A 21,080-nucleotide genomic window follows, 5' to 3' on the forward strand; every position below is an offset into this window, starting at 1 on the left:
CCACGTTCCCATAAATTGTCGACCAATTTCCCTGACCAGTATTTGTTGCAAAGTAATGGAACACATTTCCTATTCTAAACTCACCACTCATATTAGACCCCCTAGCTATGGGGTAGCGTTCCACTCCTAGGGTGGAAAACCTCCCCACTTCATCATCAGAATATATATGTTGTTGTTTCTAAACTTTGTAACCGCCTCTCTAAGACCATGTGGACAGGCGACGTCATGAAACACTCGTTCCTCGCGCAAATCGACATCAACTGCACCTACTGCCTCCCATCGAAGATGCCAAGGCCTTAGAGTCCGTCATCCATCGCCTGCGACTCAACGTCCCGTTCGCAGCAGCATTCCTTCATAAGATAGGTGTCGTTGGATCGCCGAACTGTTGAACTTGCGGAACTGTGGAGAACACGGAGCACGTGCTGGTCACCTGCCGACGCTTCGACTCTAGTCGGCGAGTACTGAAGAACGCCCTCGCGAAACTTGACGACCGACCAAGTGTTGAGAAGGTACTGGGGAGCTGGCCAAGGCAGCACCAGCAACCTGCGCTCTGTGCACTCACGACCTACTCAAGGATATACGTGCTCAAGTAATCTTTTAAATCATTCAGTGCTTTCACACATGAAGCGTCAAGGAACAGCTGGTCGCACCAGTGCGGCCTACGTTTCCAGTTTTTTCTTTCTTTCTACTTCCATTCTATTCTATTCTAAACTTTGTCAGCACTACCATGGTTATTCTTACGCATTTCAACACGGATTTGCGAAACAATAGCAATGGGGTAGCATTCTGCTCAATGAGCGGAAGTCATCCCCATATCATCGTCATCATGTGTCTCTCTCTCTCTCTTACGAAGCGGTTTTCGTGTGAGACACAACTGATAGGGTAGGATTGATTACCAACGACCTTCACCACGCTCTTGAGAATGGCATGCAGGTGGATTTCTCGATTTCGCGAAAGCATTCGGCGGTGTTCCTCTCAAACTGTTGCTTTATAGGCTATCATTGTGCAATGTGGATTCTAGCCTGGCTTGTAAGTTTTCTTACTATAATCGTCCTCAATTCACTTGTGTGAATGTTTCGAATTCCGCTTTATCTAAATTCTAAAGTAATCTCCGGCGTTCCTCAAGGCAGTGTACTGGGACCTCTTCTGTTTTTAATATACATGAATGATTTACATAGCGGTATGTTATCCTCTGTACAACTGTACACAGACGACTGTGTTATCAATAGATGTGTAAACACTCATGCTGATAGTGGAACCCTGGGATCCGACCTTGACAAACTGCAAGACTGGTGTGAAACCTAGATGCTCGAAGTGCAAGTGCGACACTATACTCTCAGTACAAATACCTCGGTTTTACCTTTCGTGATTTGAATTGAAAAACTCACATTCAAAACATAATCTCTGGCGCTAATAGAGTTCTAGGTTTTCTGAAGCGTAATTTGAATAGGTGTACACCCGAAATTAAACAAATTGCTTACGAAATGTTTGTTCGCAGTAAACTTGAATACGCCAAGGCAGTATGGAGCTCGTACCAAGTAACATATACATTAATGATCTCGAAGCAGTTCAGAGTAGGGCCGTAAGGTTCATAACCTCTACTCTAGATTTACTATAATTACAGCCTTAAAACGGGATGTTGGCATCCCCCCTCTTGTTGTTCGCAGAAAAATAGCACGTCTGTCTCTATTTCACAGATTATATTACTCCCAGGCTCCTTTCGTCGACCTTGATTTGTCCACTCCTCATCGTCGACTTACTCGCATTCAACGCCCTCGTTATATCGTCTGCCCAAGAGCTCGTACGTTGAGTTTTTTTTTTAAGTAATTCATCCCTTTAGCGATTTCAGAATGGAACATACCTTATACCTTCATCTCTTGTCACAATCACCAATAAATTTCTGTTGCTATCATTTGGTTGCTATCATCATTACCCTTATGTAGTGCCCTTACGGACCATTAAGGTATAATAAATAAATAAATATATTGTACGTGCTACAACAAACGAGAACACCAATTCCGAAAGCTGACATCGCTGAAAACCGTCCAACGCCGCAGGTAGCGTCTTGGAGCGATGTACGTAATGTGTGGCCCTTAACGACGTCTCATTTTGTGTAGGTTCGTTCACAAGATCTTCTAAGCACGTGGTTATCCCCCCATATAGGTCGACACAGCTTCACGCAAGGTTAAATAACAACGATGCACTAGCGACACCTTCAGGAAGACCAGCCTTCATAAACAACGTGTCAAGCGTTATACGACTCTGCGATCTCTTAGAGCGATGTGATCTGTTTCCACTAACGGCGACATTTTGCGTAAGTGAGCTAAAAAGTTTGTAATTTTTCTCCTACGAACTGTAAGTTTGCTCCTTGAGACTGCAATGAATGTATCAGCTTTCGGGACGCTCCGTGGCCCCAAATATGTCTAGAATCCAGTTAACATGATGAAAAGCAACGGTTCTGAGGCACACAACACAGGGCGCCTAAGAACAAGAAGAAATCCCGCGGCTTTTTCGACGACTGCAGTATTTCAATAGAATCTAGCGCTGTGAATGCGATTGTTCATATCACGTAGGCAATCGTAACACTGTAACAAAAACTATGCTAAAAACATTTACACCTGATGAGAAAAAAAAAAAGGCTGGACATGCCATGGATAGCAAAAGTAGATGTGGACAATATACTGCTAATCTTATCCCCTTCACGACGCGGAATGGAGCTATTGGAGCCAAAAGGTTGCTAGCACTGAAGTTACATATATCAGGAGAGATGGGATTCTCTTTCCACACACCTAATGAGATGACGATGAGATGGGGCTCATGCCGGCCAGCTGCGAAAAAAAAATAAAAAATCATCGACTTAGAAAAAACGGCCGTCGCTGCAATGTGGAAATCCACGGTGTTCGTTCAATTCAGGAAGAGGATCTGTTTTGAACTGATAAACAATTATTGATAAAGAGAACGTCGAAGCATATCGCAGGTTTCCCGTCAAGAGCACCAACAAGGTAATTTTGATAAAGTTCAGATGAAATGACTTTGTTGCGTTATGGATTGGTGTACAAGAATGTATTCGTATGCGAAAACCTGACTTCTCTGGCAGGTCAACACGTGTGCAAAAGGAAAAGGTTTCTATGCAGGGCGCACGGTGGGCGTGTGACACCATATGGCTGAAAGAATCTGTACCTGTAACACGAAAATGAGCTGAAAGCACTGTGAGTACCTTAGCAAATTACATGTTTTCGTAACAACTCTTCTTTTTTGTATATAGGATTTTTTCCATGGTGAAGTGTGATCTAATATGGTTGCGCTATACTTCAGAAAGCTTGACACAGACAGGAACACGACAGTCTGCGCTAGTCTGTCTCCTCTCGTGTTCCTGTCTCTGTCAAGCTTTCTCAAGTATAGTGCAACCATATTTCATTTTCATTTTATTCCATCGGAAAATACAAGTAAAACACTGACTATACAGGATACTGAAAAAAAAAAGCTACGTTATGTAACTTGACGTGTCCACGTTTTGTTAGTATTAATCGTGAGTTTATTCTCCAGAATCCAAGTATGTACACTACTAAGTACTTCATTGGCTTGCTCAATTACCTCGTTCGCATTACGTCCTGATAAAAAAATACTAACATCTTCTGCATACATAACATATGATGCAGTAGTATACTTGCGTTTATAATATCATTGATATATAAGCTCAATAACAGTGGGCCTAAAATGCTCCCTTTGTGTACCCCAACGGTTACCTCTTGCAAGTCCGATATTGCAGAACTGATTTGCAGAACTGAACACGAGAGGAGACAGGCTGCGCTAGTCTGTCTCCTCTCGTGTTCCTGTCTGTGTCAAGCTTCCTCAAGTATATGAGCGCATCCATATTAGCACAACTAGCACATTACCAACTAGCCAAAACCAGAGCTCTGATCATTGTCTGAATTTCAACATCTTGCACACAATACTAAGTGCACTATAATACGTTAGAATGTGCAAGGATGCTCGTTATTTTATTCCCCCCATTCCACCAAGCACTGGGGTAGAGTATCGCCTGTTGCGATGAAACTCCCCACTCTCCAAGGCCGAAAATAAAGTTGTTGTTGTTGTTGAATAAGAACTTTGATTTAATGAATGCTAATGTCTTCTACTGCCACCTGGGGGATGTGCAATGTCTTATCATTGGATCTCTTCTTCTACCGCTGTTCATGGGCACATAAAAAAAATTGAATTTGAATTCTTTGCCTAGCATTTTCTGAAACCCGGGTCACACTTTAAAACACTTGCCTCTTTGATATTGACGGTTATAACTTCAACTTCCTTTATTTAAATACATCATGCGCAAATATATCATACAAATGGAGCAGCGAGACAAGCCTGTGAGACATACTAATAAATGCAGGTATATATATACACACTGCCCTTGGAGAGAAATACACATAAGAGACAGAAAATATATAAATATACAGACTGCAATTCTCAGCATCCAACTATTAATCAGAATATACAAACTGATCACTAATCAGTCGATAGAATAACATATATGCAAACAGATATGTTGATAGTCGCTTGGGGACTTTGACGCCTCAATGTGGCTTTCACCCTGCAGTTCAGACACAGACTAGGGTATACGCTTCAACCAGCTCGTTCTCCAATTGCGGCATGGTGGCAAGCATTCAGCACGTCCTCATCGACTGCACTCTATACAGTTCGGAGAGAGCAATGTCCCAACTTACCCGTATAAACAACAAGCCGCTCAACCTTGCCACAATCTTGGGTCTATCTGTTCTTGACGTCTACTAGCTTGCTTGGACTCCTCTGACCTCAGAGCGTTTGCCATGAATGCGGAGATGTGATCTTCACAGCTCTATACATATCCGGTGGCCGACTGGAAGAAGAACTACTATCCCTATCAGACCTCATTTGCGTGCGTCATGTGTGTGCGCGAGTGTGTATGCCTCATCTTTTTTCATCGCCATCCCATTCATATATTAACCCACATGCACTGAGGTATGGTACCGCAATTGTTGCGGTGAATCAACTCGTCCCCTCCCTCACTTAGTCCCTATGTATGAAAACATGTTTATTGAATTTAGTGTTGTTCGAGTCATTTATAAATCGCAAATTGTCCGTGACAATATATTCTTATGCGCGTTTGAGGCTGTTCTACATGGACTGCCGGCTAGGAAAGTGAACGCTAAGCTGATTGGCGATATAAATATACTGATGTATCTGTCATGGTTGTCAAACGGTATCCTATTATGATGCTGAACGGGTGGCCGAGGAACCAAGGAGGACTAATGGACAGAGTAATACGTCGATCATATTGTAACGAATCTTGGCGTGCAATGGATGGCATTGTGGCAGCGGACATGGCTGATCATGAAATGATTTTTACGTGTGTGTGTGTGTGACACAAACAGCAACACAAACAGCAAACACCATTGCAGAAGTGCTTGCTTGCGTGACTACAAAATTAAAGTTAATTCTTGAGAAAGTTAATAATGATAGCGTATCAGTTAGTCAAATTTATTCAGTTTATTGATCTACTAGCAAAGTTTAGGGATGGCGGCCATGTGGCACACAAGTCCGAGATTTTTCAGCGGTGTCGAAGGCTGTCACGGGATATGGTTCGTGTTTGGTCAGGTTTGGTCATGTTGTGAACATTTCGTAAACGAGTGAAATAAATATTCCATTCAACAAAGTTTTCAGTATGAGATTAATACCCGATGGGCACGAAAACCGACATTTAGTGCTTAATCGTCTTAACGTCATTCGTGCGGCGCCACACGGATATATTTAATGACATTTTCAGTCAGAGTTGTGCCTAAGTCGTTACAAGTAACTCGTTACTTGATAACGGTTACTTTTTTTGGTAGCGAAGTAACGATTCAGTTACTTTTAAAAAATAGTAATAGTAACGGAATCAGTTACAAAAATTGGTAACTCGTTACTGACGTTACTCGTTCCTTTTCTTCAGCGCGGGTGTGCACATTTCGGCACTCCGCGTGGCGCAATGCGTACAGATTTGACCTGCGCGACCCACGACAACGTGTGACACAAAGTCCCTCGCTAGATGTGTTGTTGTCTTCTTGTCAGTCTGAAGGACTGACGACAAATTTCGAGTATCAGCTTCTTCTGAAGTGCAAGTCCTCATTGATAAAGAGTTGAGGGCAAGTGACGGCATGAAAGTAACTCGTTACTTGTGAGTAACGAGAACTCGTTACTTTTGTATGTTGGCAACGAATAACGTATTTAGTTACTTTTATCTGAAGTAACGGGTAACGGTATTTCGTTCCTTCTTTTCAGTAACGGGCACAAGTATGCATGATTTTCTGCTTAATGAGATCGCCGCAACTCATTCGCCGATGGAATGCCCATATATAATTCTCTCTCCCATCGTCTGCGCATGGTAACAGTTTTATTCTTGCATAAAACCACTTTGTACCGTGCAGGGCATTTCATAATTTCATATTACGAGAGTATCATTTGACACGTATACTGACGCTCGATGCAACATAATGTTTCTTTTGAATTGCGTGCCAGTTGGCTTTTACGTGACCACGTTTGTAAGGCATGTTCAGTTTATCCGCATGAAAATAAAGTTACTAATGTTAACTTTCAGAGTATTACATGCATTTGCGACATGCTTATAACTTATAAGTTTTTAAACGGGCATAAATTTTACTTCACTAGTGAACGGGCGACGGTTTAATGTCATTACAAACTGACGTGTTGCACGAGGAAAATGCCATCTGGGACTCAAATGACAGCAGGCGTCATTTGTTCTGCCCGTGAACCCATATGTATCTCCCATAGCAAACGTTATTGGCGTTATCATTCCGTATCGTTGACACACAAGCTAAGCATGTTCCAAAAACAACAGATGATGACGGTTTCACCGCGGTGGCGTGTTACCCTACCCCATTGCACGTGGAACATTATATGAAGATGATGAAGGAAGAATGAAAATACGAGAAAAAAATTCCCAGCATGTTCCAAACATGACGCGACGGCATTGTAAATTGTGAAACTTACCATGTATACTCCCTCGTTACTTGGTTTCATTGTCGGTTGAATGCCCAGTGAAAAAAAAAAAAAAAGATTTCTCTGCGTGGCACTGAATAAATGGTCCAGAGCATTAGATGGAAGCGGGACACATTCCTACATAGCTGCATATCTACCTTATGGATTTCGAAATAATTGTGCTCGTTTATAAGACGCGAGCATTGGAACCACCCAACCGTTCCCCCCGCACTGGATAAATTAAGATCACGTGGTTTTGCTAATTTAAAAATCACTTCGTATTTACCCTCCCAAAATCTTTTCTCCGGGGCTGTGATTTCATCCATTTCTGTGGAATCCTAACTAAATTCGTTAATCAAGTTTTGTTCCGTGGTTCATTTTGTCTGTCGGCGCAACTATATTAGGTTGTAAGAGGGCCCTAATTTTGACATTCCTTCCATACTGCCTTCATGAAAGGCGCTAAAAGGAGCGCAGACAGCTGCTTCAAAGAACAGAACGCTGCCTTGTCTTGCTCTCTGTCAAATGTGTCTCGGAGAGGAGGAATCCAAAGAAATCTTTGCTACATGTGACTATTTTTCGTCAGACCAGCTTCTGTGGCTTTCCTTATAGAATATCCAGGTGGGGTTCACTGTCGACGTGTGAAACACAACCGGTCCAAAACACATATGCGAGAAAATATAGAATAAAGAGATCGCGAGCGAATGATGTCGGGACGTACATATAGAGCCGGCTTATGAACAAACAGAAGCAATTACAAATTTGGGATGCCCGGATGCCAGTGCGGTAAAAGTGATTTTGGAGAAAAAAAAAACATCTTTTTTGTCTGGCTGTGCGAAGATAACCAGCAATTGGTTATCCAAGCTGGCTTCATTGCGGTACGAGAAAGCATGCCGTTGTTTTCATTTTTACTGGTTCATATTCCGACAATGAAAAAATGGTTAGGAAGCGAGCGAGCTGGTGAAGATGATGCATGATGTAAAACCCCGAGACTAGGACTTCGTGTTTGTGTCTGTCCCTTCGTGTTCCCTAGTCCCGGGGTTTTACATCATGCATCATATTCCGATTTCGGGTGATGTGAAGGCACTTTTCCAGATGAATTCTAGGGCGTGATCAGCACTAGTAAAGAAAACATTTCCACACTGTGCAATGCAGTGTTGAAATATTTCGACCAAGCGTTTCCTTTCCTTTTCCAAAGAGAAAATAATGTGGCCTCTAAAGTCTCTCTCGAGTGTATACTGCCGATTATCATCACGATGACATCTGCATCCATGTTTTCCTTTCAGAGTTGTACGCCTTTGAATTGGGCAAGTTGCATAACATCGAAACCATTTGATGTTTCTTCCAGATGATTCGCAAAGTTTTCCACCTGGCAGCGATCAATTTGTTAGCCACCACAATCAATAAGCCCAACGGTGACCGTCATGCCTTCGTACCTGAATGAAAGTTGAATTGTATATTTCATTCCGGACAAACAGATAATTTGAATTTTATGGAAATATTTCGTAGAACCCGTATGAAAAGATGTTGCTTCCCAGTCGGCACATGAGGCGCCCGATAATATTGCTCCAATATTGCCTATGTTATGCTGCTCGAATTAAAGCAATCCCACGTCAGCTTGAAGGCCGTTCATTGTTGGCCCAATGGAAGCGAAATGACCGTCGAAAGCAAATCGATCTTTCCAGCTGAGGGCAATTGCATGGCCACCAATGGGAACGACTCCAATGATAATTTGCGGTCGTGTAGCAACCGCGCTGTTTGGGGAACGCCCTCGTGCCACCAATAAAATTCATCCTCTATTACATGAAACATTGGAATGGAAATGACATTAGAATTTCTTTTCTTACCCACGATAATTGGACAGTGGCTGCAGAACAAAGCAGCAATTGAGCGTCCGCTATGTAATATTCGCTGTGTCGTAGAGAAAACCAGATCGAAGACGTTATTTGTGGCGACCTAAAGGGAGTCCGTGTGTTTAAAAGGTCTCACATGATACGAACGTGTTGCTGTGCGGATGGTCCAGCAAAGGGTCCGCAAGACTCGTCCATTTTGGGAACTGTGATCGATCAATTTATGTACATACCTACACGCTATGTGATTTGGTCGAGTCGCCAAAGAGTACTGGAATAAAATCGTTGGACACTTTTTGTCTGGCAGTGGGCAAGCAAATACGGTAGAGCAGCCGGCGTAATTAAAGAAAACGTCGGCATGCTTATTGTAATCGTTTATTTAGAGCCTGGATACTGCTATAAAAATTTCCCGTCGCCTAGCAACGATAAATAAATAGAAAAAAATAATAATCTTCTTTAGCTCAAAAAGGACAGAAGAGCAGCACAGCTACAACTCTCCGCTAGGTTCGCGGGGCATATACGAACCACCAGATATGCATTTTTAAACTAACCGCTGGTTTCTGGTCCAGGAAGGAATAATTCTTCACTATTTATTGGTCGGAATATACGAAGGACGCCGACGAAAGAAGACAAAGCGGGACACGCTTCGGTGGCGCAGCATTTGACCATGCAGTGTGCGTCGGAGCGTGAGCACCAATCCAGTCGATTGTACTTTCCCCTCGGTAGCTCAGCCAATGAAAACAACCTTTTTGGGAAGAGCCAGTATTGTGCCACTTGGCCGCCGTCGCAAATGCTGCAATTATAATCAATTTTACAGTTCCTGCCGGAGCTGAAACACCTTTTGGTCGGCCCACAATGAGGAATATTTAGGTAGAGTTGCGCCAGTGTTAGCATAGGAGGCAGTGCATATACTCGTCAATTCAAAATGGAGTCAACCCTCCATTGGAAAACACCGACAGACAATTTGTGACTGGCTGAAGCCATCCACACAGGAATGAGGGGGAGAACTGTGCCTTTAATCTCCTTCGAATGTTGCAACTTTCGTTGGAAACAGAAATGGGTTCCAAGGGGGATTACCGGGCTTTAATAAAAACCAAAGAATAGTATTTGATGAAACGGGATACAAACATACTGAGAAATAATCCCCGCTGGTAAACACCTGCCTCGTCACCATGAGTGGAGAAAGTAATATGAGCCGGAGGAAATCGCTTTAGCGAAGCGGCCCTCCCGAAATTCAATAACACTTTCCTCCCCTATAGCGAATTCTAAGCAGCTCATATAAAACCCGCACCATTGTCGAGGCCTCATTTGCAATTTAATACTTTCTTTTTAGAATATCACCTTTGATGTGAGCCGCCTCAAATAACTCTTGCGTGTGTTCGGGGCTGCTTTGTTGAGAGAAACCAATCAAATTCCTCTTAGACTTTCTTCCAACCGCAATTCTGAATGCAGCCCAAATCGTAAAATAGGGACTTGTTCTACTCACAGTCTGCGATCAGTTGCTCTTCCGAGGAATAGCGCATTTTTGGCAGTTGTCACACATGCAGGTTTTTCCGGCAGGTATGCTCGTGAACATGACGTCACGAGTGTCATACTGCAGCCCCAATGAGTGAGCAGCGTGTGTTTTTACAATTACGCCAATATACTCCTCCTATACAGTGACTTCGGTGCGGTGTCACGTGACCAAACGTGACGTCACTCCACGAGCTTTGATAATAATAATTCCTATAATGTCGGGCTAAACGGTCATCTTCAACGGCTGCCGTTCATCAAAAGGTTAAGTAATTCTCATAAACGACGTTGTAGTTACTGCGATGGATGTTTATTTGTCTCGGTGTTTTTCTCTAAAATACAGCGATTGAGGTGAACGATGTAAGGACAAGGATTATAACATGTGGTCGAATCGGTCACAAATCAAGTTCCTCGTCATTGCATTTTGGTTCGTCACAGGTTCCAATAAAATAAAAAGCAACTTTTTACTTTTTCTTGCGCCACACTCCGAAAGTTCCTGTGATCCCGTTCTTGCACGCTGCCGACCAATACTGGTGGAACGATTTCAATTTTATTTCGAGGCAATTTCAATTTATAGGTGCCTGTGAACACCCGTTGATGGCTGGCTTATCCTGCTCGCTGTCTCTCACCACAGTTCCTTTAAGACTTCAATAATCTCCTAATGATGAAACCGTGTGTGTTGTAACGCATGGTAACGAAAGGCTCTCTCTCTTTACAGCCTTCCCATTTTTGAATTTTTTAATTGTTTTGCTGGGAATAGCAAGCCGACTAGCGCAGGCCTTTCTCTCCCTTTCTTCCCTAATAAACGTATATTGCTTCCCCTCTCTTCTTCTTCTTCATTTGCGAAATTTTGACCAACGTAAGACTTTTTTAAACGTAAAAGTCTTTGGTTTCGTTCGAAATGAGTGACCAGATTTCTGCACCGTGAACGCCATATACGACACTTATTTACGGTCGTGTACTAACTTTTTCTCTCTTTCTTTTTTCCGTAGACATTTTCCTTCCCCTCATACTTGTGTGTACACAAACAATTGTCCGACGTCCACCAAAGTGCATTCGCGAGATGGTGGTAACCTTGCGGAGATTCTACGAAGATGCTTCCCGTGAACATTTCCTATAACAATTAAATTCCTCCCTCCCAGGATTGTAGGTCGATGATGGCGACCAAAAGAAAAGCTTTACACCACGGGATGATGACGTCACCTTCCCAACTCCGATATCGTCGTGATCCTCGAAAATACGTTCAGGAACACACACACACACACACACACACACACACACATACATTGGGTGGTGATGGGGTGGGCGATTCAACCCCGCTGAGGCGGTACACTGCCCTATTTCGCGTTGGGGGAGGATGAAGGGATGATGATGGGGCTTTCAAAGAGCCGTCGCCAGACCGGTGGAGCACAAGTACTCCGCCAGAAGACGAAGGCCCTGCGTCTGGTGGGCAGCGTTCGACCACGGACCGAGGATCTTCGCTAGGTTGAACGGCCGCTTGTCAATGCGTTGCATAGAGAGTTCCATTAGGGCACGCTCGTGGTTCAGGGTACGTTCAGGAAAGACCTCCTCCAACACTCTAAAAACAGAACTTGACCGCATAGCACGCTGTGCGCCAACCATTGCCACGAATGATAGGGTTATCGCTTCTGATTCGAAGAGAGAGGTGGGCGTGCGCCTTTTTGTGGCAATTTGGATATATGAAAATTGCCACAATAAGGTGTACGCCCCCATCTCTCTTCGAATCAGAAGCGATAATCCTATCATTATTGGCAACGGCTTGAGCACAGCGTGCTAGGCGGTGAAGTTCTGTTTTTAGAGTGAAGGACTAATACATCTACCTTTTATTAAACTCTCAGTCTAATTACGCCAGAAATTGCCAGATCTTGTCATCTTTGAACGACGAAGGACTATTCTCCCATCTTGCGCGCCCCGTTGAATGAATCGGTGTAATTTGGCTGTCTTAGGCAGTGCTTTGTTTGAAATTCACTTCCAATTATTGGCTAGAAATCGTCAGAATACGGTGGACAGCCATCATATACCAGCAGCATGACAGCGCGTGGATAAATGCGTGGATAATCGTTGATGGGAGGTGGTGGGTTCGAATCCTACCACCGGCTGAGATATAACATCGGTATTCTGGCAGACTACCTAATCCCTCTTTCTTCCTCCATACGCCTGGTGACAGCGACGGAGGGGTGCATGCTTTTCTCTGGGCCGAAAGAAAGAATTGTGTGGGAGAGATTTACTAGACGGATTTCACATGGTACTATACAACAAGCATAACACACACATAACATACACAACAGAAGATCAACAGAAAGAATTACTTGCAAAGATGGAAAAATTAAGTTTAAAATCTGATGCAAGTTTTATTCTGGAAAATATGAGCTGAGTTGAGTTGATAAGAAAAGAAGTAATAAATAATAATAATAATAAAAGAAGTAACCGGATCACTTAGAAAAAAAAAAAGGCTAACCACAATTAAAACAATGAGTGACAAGGACACTCAGTCAGTCACTCACACACACTGTCAGTCACACTGTGTCCACCAACTTGGAGTCTGCGCAAAATTGCACAAATGCCTGCATGGCGTGGAACTGGTGGTTGGGTGTCCAAGGGCCCGGAACTTTAACAACATTGAAGGGTCTGCCATCCAGCCAGAAGATTGTAGATATACCGTGCTGCTGATACCGTGGACAGGATAATAAGATGTGTTCAGGGTCCCCAACGGTCACAATATATCCCAAAATATCTTTATTTGTTTTGCACCGTTACGTTAAGTGCATGAAATGAATATGGTGAACGGTAGAGAAAGAACTGTTCCAGACCAGGCAGAAAATGGTTGGCAGATGACGTCATGGGCTACTCCTAAAAGATCATCCTTAGAAAAGAAGACGGAGCGCGATAATTTAATCATTTCGAAGTAGCTCATGTGAATTGAATCGATGTATGCGAGACCGTTCAATTATCTGTATCTTCCATGTCCTATTGGAAAAAAAGAAATGCTCCAGATATTGACGTAACAATAGCAAGTTTCAGTACATGAGAAGATGATCAAAAAAGGCGATAAATGACCCCCTTTGAAGCGGGAGACATGATATTACTGATCTGACAACAGAAGCTTGGCACTTCAATGACCACAGGTGATAACTTTCCCAATATAGCAGTGTGGGAAGCTATTAAACGCTTGCTTGAAATGAACACTTGTAGTGCCTGCAGGGAATGTTCCCTAATGGAACAGCCCTGTCAGACGGTCTTCAGTTTCGGGAGGTCTCTCCGTTCGAGGTTTTTGGCCGTGCAATTCACTTTCGTCATTTTAATGACTTAAGTGAAAAAAGAATGAGCCAGTCTAAAGACTTAATTATTTGTAGGAAAAAATAAACGTTGACGGTGGTTGCCTGGTGATCGAGCGCGCAGATTTCCTGGCCCTCAGGCCTGGTCTTAGAAACCTCTTAGTAGCTTCGGCCTTTACCAAAGTCTCCCATTTGCGATCATGCGTCAGCAGCTGAAGCTCTGAGCTGGTATGTAGGGTCACCTTTGGGCACCTAAAAACATCTGGTTTTTCTTCGCAATCCAGCTCAATTCTCTATTTAAAGAAACAAACTCGACCGCTCTACGACGTTTAGTTAGAAGGGCGGACCGATTTCGAGAGTCTGCGACCTCTCTCAAAGAACTTTTGCCATAAGCAATGATGGCCATGGCGCGTTACATGAAATTTCTCACAAACGACCGGAAAGACGTGAATTCTACGTAAGAAATTTCTGTGTGTGGTCGGTTTGCGTGTTGTCGCACACAAACGTCGGTTCGGAAGACGCGCTTATAACCCTCCCATTTAATCGTCAGTTTAAAGACTCAAAACGGGAGATGTTATCTGTCACCTGCCACGAATTAGAGATTTTGACCATCTCCATCGGTGGTCCGGAAGATAAGAACCTTGCCTTCTGTACCACCAATGCACGAAAGAAGCAGCTGTCTTTGGAATTACGCACAGCCCACGTTCCGCTCACACGTAACGCGATGCACTTTGTGGAGTTTATTCACTGACATCATCCCTCACTAGGTTCGAAGAGGCACCATCGGAAATCACCGCAATAGTCCGTCCAAGTCTGGCTTCGGTTTTCGCGCAAATAGTGCACAGTGCAGCAAATCGGACGTACGTTGTGGAGACAAGTCTGCTGTCCCTTGTGAGTGTCGTCACGTGACACATATCTTATTTATGAGTCTATTTTTACAATGGATGCACGTTGATCTTAGGATGACCTCATGCCGGCTCAAAGGCTATTGTGGACTGCATTGCAACGCGCCGCATAAGTTACCTAAGGCACACAAAGACAGCCGAGTGTGCCTCCCCAAATGCCTTCGCACTCACGCGACAATAAACGAAGGAGAAGTGATGTTTCCCCGTGGTGATGTGATGTGATAAAGAAAAATATGGGGATGAGACTGGCTACCCCAGAACACAGAAAGAACAAAGAGATGATGAGAAAACCAAGATATGATGACCACACAAGAACAGAGATGATAATGGAGTTCAACGTGTAGTTCAAAAGTTTCGACCAAGTGAGTGTAAAATGTCGGAATCGCTGAGGGCACACACAGCACAATTTCAGCGTGTCATAGAATGCCCATAACCCCGGTTGTAGGAAGTCTTCAAGTGCCCTCAGCGCCTTGTCGGGCGACGGAGGACCTAGCAGTTTCCACAGGAGCCCATACGAGAGAGGCTCGTCTCTGATAGCCTTAGAGCATCAACGTATTTCCGACATCTGAGAAGGATGTGTTCTACGTCCTCTACAACGCGTTCGGAGAGTCTCGCTTTCCAAGTTTGAAGAGGAGAAGTGCGCTGTACGGTACACTGTGCCATAGGCTATGCAGCTTATGTATGTGAGGTGTGTTTCCCCGTGGTAGCCACAAACTACTCGAAATTTCATTGTTGTTTTCGATAAGAAAGCCTCGATCGTCTGCCGGAGGGATCGATTACATAGAGAGTATTCATAGCCGCTTCGGAAGCTGTTCCGAAAACACGATGAGCCACTTGTGTTTTCAAGTTTCCCTGCCGGGGAAGTGATTCTTTGTAGTTTTCCTGCTGACTGACTAGCGTTATCTTTCACAGCCTTTTTTCGTTTTTCAAAGTCGTTCACAGTCTCAGGTTTGGCTACTTTCTCACTGTCGTGGCGCCGAAATTTGGGTACTGACGACTTGGCTACTTTCTGGCTACTTTTGTGGATACTTCTTCACGCCACAATTAAGACTCTTATGCACCTAAACTGGGGTGCTTTTGATCGTGCTCCTCATAACGTCGAATTACAGTCCGTTCATTCCTGTTTCTTTTAATGATCGATCTTCTCTCAGTCGGCGCAATGTCTTTCGGACTGTTTTGTTTGGGTGCTGTTTTGGCACTCGTTCATTCCGTGTGACGCCATTGGATATAGAACTGGCTTCATACGAGGAAAACTGGCTACTTTTGGCTACTCTCTCATGACGCGTCGGCGTCTTGTCAGGATTTTGAGCTGGCAACCTGGTTGATCTGTCCCATGCTGTTGCCTCCAATCCTCCAAGGGCACTTTCGGCGCCGGGGATGCGGCAATGATGCTCTTAAGTAATAAGAGTATTTTTCGTTAGGTGCGTTTCTTCACCGAGAGCAGAACTGTAACACCCTAGCAAGCCGTCGTTTCTGGCTGACTCTTTCAGACATCCTTTGTTTCGTCGATCGCCTTCCCGAAAGTGTTGCTTGTGGGCAACCTTCTTTTATCTATAATATTTGGAAAGTGCTGTCGCATAAAGAAAACGCCATAAAGCACATAACATCTTTCATTGCAGAGGGCTAGCAGGCTCAAGGAAATGCTTCTCCTTCTGGAGGCCCACGCGAATTAAACAGTACGGTACAGTTTTCTTGGCTTGCGCCGAAAACCATTCGACCAAGCATAAATTTCATTTGTGGCTGAAATCGCCGGTAAATTTCCTCCTGTTTTCACATAGCGTGTTTGCTCCCGTCTTAATTGTATCTTATTTTCCGAACTCAGGCGCCCGAAATAGACGGTCTTGAACGATTTTTGCCGTTGACGGATTCAATGGTGTCATGGTGGATAGTGTGGTAGAGGCGTCCAGCTGTTCAGATAGGCCATGCCATTCTTTAATCGAAGACCCTTCATTTTTGCAGTTCCGGCTATGGCAGATTCACCAATTTTTAAAATCTAAAACACGCTTTCTTACGATGTGACAACCGAATTGTCGGATCCCAGGCAGGATTTCGAGATTCGGGAATCCCAATCCCAGTGCACAAAACGGCGAATCGAATATTTCGAATCCACCAGCCACGTTTATTTGTTTCTTTTTAAAATTGGCGCCTCTAGAGCCCGCCGTAAGCCTGATTGGCCGGCGGATGTTTTCTTGTCTTTGTTTGTTTACATTGCTCTGGACTGAAAGAGTTCAGGCAAGAACTCTTACATTACAACTTCAAAAGCTGTTGAAGATATCACCAAAGAGAATGATGAGTCACTGCCTGTTACGCTCACGTAACACACATTGCGTTCATTCTAGTTCCTTTCAACGTAATAAACACATCGTCATCCCTCTCAGCTTGTTGTCTTCCACAAAAGCAACATGGTGTGCTTTTGATTGTTCGTTAGTTTTATGGAAGAAATTCAGACCCGAGAATTTATGTATTTCCAGTAATCGACGAACGAAATAAATTCCATTGAAGTGTATGGGTATGCTTTCTCCTGAAAGTGAACTTCTTTTATTAAACAAAGATATATCAAATTTTGCTTCAAAACACTTTTTGGTACACGTTTTTTTTTTTTTTTTCTGCCTGGCTTTTTCACTTTTTTTTTAAAGAAAGGATTCGAAAGACTCGAGATTCCTAAGATTCGGGGATTCTCAGAATCTTCCTTGGATTCGGATTCGAGTTCGGAAAATTCTAGATTCGTTCCGTTTCCACTTATGATGCTCTGAGCCAATGTAGAAAACACTTCATAAGATTTGCAGCCAATAATAAATAATTAATTTTCTGAGCGAGCACTTTCGTCAGTTTCAGTATCGTCCGTTCTTTTTTCTTCTTCTGCTTTTTTTTTTTTTTTTTTGTTAACAGGGTAAAACCAGCCGACAAAACGCAGAGAAGAGAGAGAATGGGAACAAACGACACGCGGTTTTTGTTATGTAGAGGAATGAAGCCGCAGATTCCCGTCAACCTTTAGTAATAATTCCAGTCAACCTTATCTCGATTTCACGCGCATGTTTACGTCAACCAACCATGCCATTCACTTTCCCTCTTGATTTCATTTGTCTTGTAAAAAAAAAAATCTATTCATTTCTAAAAAAATCATAGGTTATGTTTAACGCAACAGAAGCAAAAACATTGTACATTGTACATTCATATATAGCTTACGCTCGATTACAACTCCATCCTGAAAGGCAGACGATGGCTCCGTCCTGGTAGGCGTCGTGGTGAACATTGAGCGCGTCCCAATAGAATGTGAGCTCTACGAAACGGAGAGGCACCCAAGTCTGTGCTCAGTTGAATACTGCAATACTGAACATTTTGGCAAGTATTGCAATTACTGGCGTCAGAACCACGTGCAACACCGTCGATGTCTTCTAATGTTCTTGGAGTTCGTCGTTTGCTCCAGACGCTGCAGTATACTCTGTATGCCAGTTACCATCGGTGGTTTTTTTCTTCCTTTTGATTGACGTAGCACAGCCCAATTGTTTCTAAAGCGTCTTGTATATAGCTGATTTAACTTCATTCTCACGTCTCACATCTAATCTGTAATGGGATACTGCTCTCCAGCAGTGAATCACCCCATGTCATAGTCAGGATTTATTTGTTTCTGTCGTTGTCAGTTATTTTGTGTGCTTCATAAATGGTTTTGAACATCAAGGGTACGTGTGCTCTAAAAGAGGCTAGGGAAGACCTTGTGAGGTTGAAATCGTCAAGTAAATATATAAAGAAAGCAAACTGGTCACCATCCGTTTCAATGCTGTGTATCTGATCGACGTTATAACATCGATAACTCCGTAGGGCAGCACAATTGCAGTGGCTCCACAAAGTAACTCGTTACAAGGGGGGGAGATAAACTAAAAGCAGAGACGTCAGGGAAACGTCACGCAAACTGACTCGAAATGTGGTAAAACACCTTCCAGCATTCGCTTAATTGGGCCAGTCGTTCTCTTTGTGATTATCATCAGACACGCGTTTCAAATGTATCAGAGGAGGTGCAGTTCATACCGAGTAAGATATTTAGTTTGGTACTTGGAAAACATGTTAACCTGTAGCAACGAAAATTCATTCAGTCGAGGATGGTAAAAATCTGCCCTGACTACTGACTGGTTAGTAGAAGGGACAATTTTTCAGTACTGGACAAACTGTACAGTACTGGACAAAAGTTTATGGAACACGCTCATTCCTTCATCAGAGTGACAAGCTAGCAGCGAATGAAACCGTACAGAGTTACAGATATATGCCCATAGGTAACCCAGTCACCTGTTTCCATGTCTGCTCACTCTGAGGAAGAAATGCGCCGGAGCGTGTTCCGTAAACCTTTGTCCAGTACAGTACATACAGCGTGCAGGGGCAAATGTTTACGGGACACCAGGCATTTCTCCCTAGCAGCAAACAGGAGCGGACACACATGCTGAGTAGCCGGTCACCCGTTTCTTTGTTTAATCTCTTCCTTATATCTAGCAGGTGGCCGCTACGATGAAGAAATACGTCAGTGCAGTGTTCCGTAAGCTTTTGTCCCTTGACCCCGGTCCTTTGGTACTACTGTTGGTCAAAGTAGCCGTACAAGTATGTATAGCTGTATTCAGGTAGTGGCATAATTTTCGACCAGTCAGTCTCCAAACGTGTAAATGACTTTTTAGAGGGACTGAGCTTGCTGACGGCAAAACAAGTAGTACTGATTTTAGTACTGATTTTGGTGTAACGAGCATCTCATGTAAATGCGACAGTATACAAGAGCTCAAAAGAACTCAAAAGAGCTCAAGAGTGGGCATTACGGCTCCGATATGTGGGTTACCCCGAACCATTTTTTACTCTTCCCACAGTTTCTTCCGTGGTCGGCACCTGACGTACTCAGCAAGTCACAGCGATGGAAAACGACCGCACTGACTGCATCAACCGTGCCGAAGGAAGCGGGAAAGATACCACACGTGTTGACTGACGGATTTTCAGCCCCGACATCGGCAACCATGAACTTATTTGCTACGTGTGTTCCTCTAAAAAGTGTGCGCCCGTTTGGATTCGGCAGTGGGCATTGCGGCTCCGATATGTGGGTTACCCTGAACCATTTTTTTACTCTTCACACAGGTGAGAAACGATTTTCAACTAAATACTAAGAAAAGTAGTAACAGATTGCTCTTGGAGCTACCTTGCCCACTTGCTTTGTACTGGATACCATGTGCGAATGCTACCGTGTTTTAAATCAGTTGCTTACCTACTTAGTTTGTAAGCTTTATGATTATGTTCCACGTCTTCTCATACTGTCCGGCAACGTTGAGCTTAACCCGGGCCCGAAGGGCGGTCAGCCTGACACCATACTTGAACATGAGAGAACTGATGTTCTGAGGCTGGAACAACATAGAAGGGACAAATACATACAAAGCCTCAATTTGCCAGAATGTGTGTGTGAGTGAGCAAAATGTAAGAGTGAAAGGAGGATGAGTGAGAGAGAGTGGCTGGTTTGTCCTTTCAGATGACGCACCCTGGAAGTCGCTGAGAAGGCATGTTAGCTTAGCTCAATTGGTAGAGCCCTGGACCGGCAATCCCCATCTCATCGTCATCATTTATTGTAGTAGTTGACGTTTCCGTCACAATTGGCTCCTTTCAACGAGTGCATAAAATCGGTGCGTTCAAATCAGCTAAATCACGCCCCATCATAGCAAAGTTTACCCCTTACAAAACACGCGAGCTGGTCCTGCGTGCTAAGGCTAAGCTGAGGTCGGCTGACATTACAATATCTGAGGGATTTTGTGCGGCCACAAGATTATCACGAAAAAAGTTAGTAGAACATGGCAAGTCAGTGGGGTCACCCTTTAACTTACATACAATACTCTGTTTGTGAACAATCGTTCTTATCGTTACGAGAGTCAAAACGACTGTGTCCAGGAGCTTTATGCTTTTGCAACCACTTCGGAGCAGTCCGTTTCCAATAATCACGTTGATCTTGTGCGTGTGTTGTGCTTGTTGTATAGTACCCACGTGAAATTTGTTCACAACGCCGGGAAAGCACATGGAAGTAGTACATTCCACAGTGTTTACTTCACGAAGGCGGACGCCAAGAGTGCCTTAAAGTCTCTGAGCCATAAGCTGTGGTTTTGTGGCGAGGCTGGATCTTCCCTTCTGCACCGGGTTGACCCCGAACTAGCCCTGGTCCTCCCAACATCCACGCCACGGCAGCTTACGTCATTGTTTCACAGGCTCCGGCTCAATGTACCATACAGTGCAAGACTCCTGTACAGGCTTGGGAAGGCGGACTCTCCTAATTGCCCAGACTGTGGCTCAATCGAAGACGTCGAACATATTATAGTTATGTGCCCAAGATACTCTGAGTGCCGTGACAGACCTGTAGCCGCGTTAGGCAGGGTTGACAATCGACCCTTCGGAGTGCAGAAGGTGCTGGGCCCATGGCCAACGAGCACTCAACTGCCAGCTTTGCGAGCCGTTACACAGTTTTTAATGGACACCAAGCTGCTAGGCGGGCTATGACC

The 21,080-nt window shown here is 43.9% G+C and overlaps 1 long non-coding RNA gene across 1 annotated transcript; it reads left to right on the forward strand.

Moving 5' to 3' along the window:
- The first annotated feature begins 2,131 nt into the window (after positions 1-2,131).
- On the forward strand, positions 2,132-19,790 carry LOC135387634 (uncharacterized). Its single transcript, XR_010421245.1, has 3 exons — positions 2,132-2,314; positions 3,098-3,209; positions 19,419-19,790. It is a non-coding gene; the product is annotated as an uncharacterized LOC135387634 (long non-coding RNA).
- The last annotated feature ends 1,290 nt before the right edge of the window (positions 19,791-21,080 follow it).

The sequence above is a fragment of the Ornithodoros turicata genome, chromosome 3 (genome assembly GCF_037126465.1).
Source record: "Ornithodoros turicata isolate Travis chromosome 3, ASM3712646v1, whole genome shotgun sequence".
NCBI classification, from domain to species: domain Eukaryota; kingdom Metazoa; phylum Arthropoda; class Arachnida; order Ixodida; family Argasidae; genus Ornithodoros; species Ornithodoros turicata.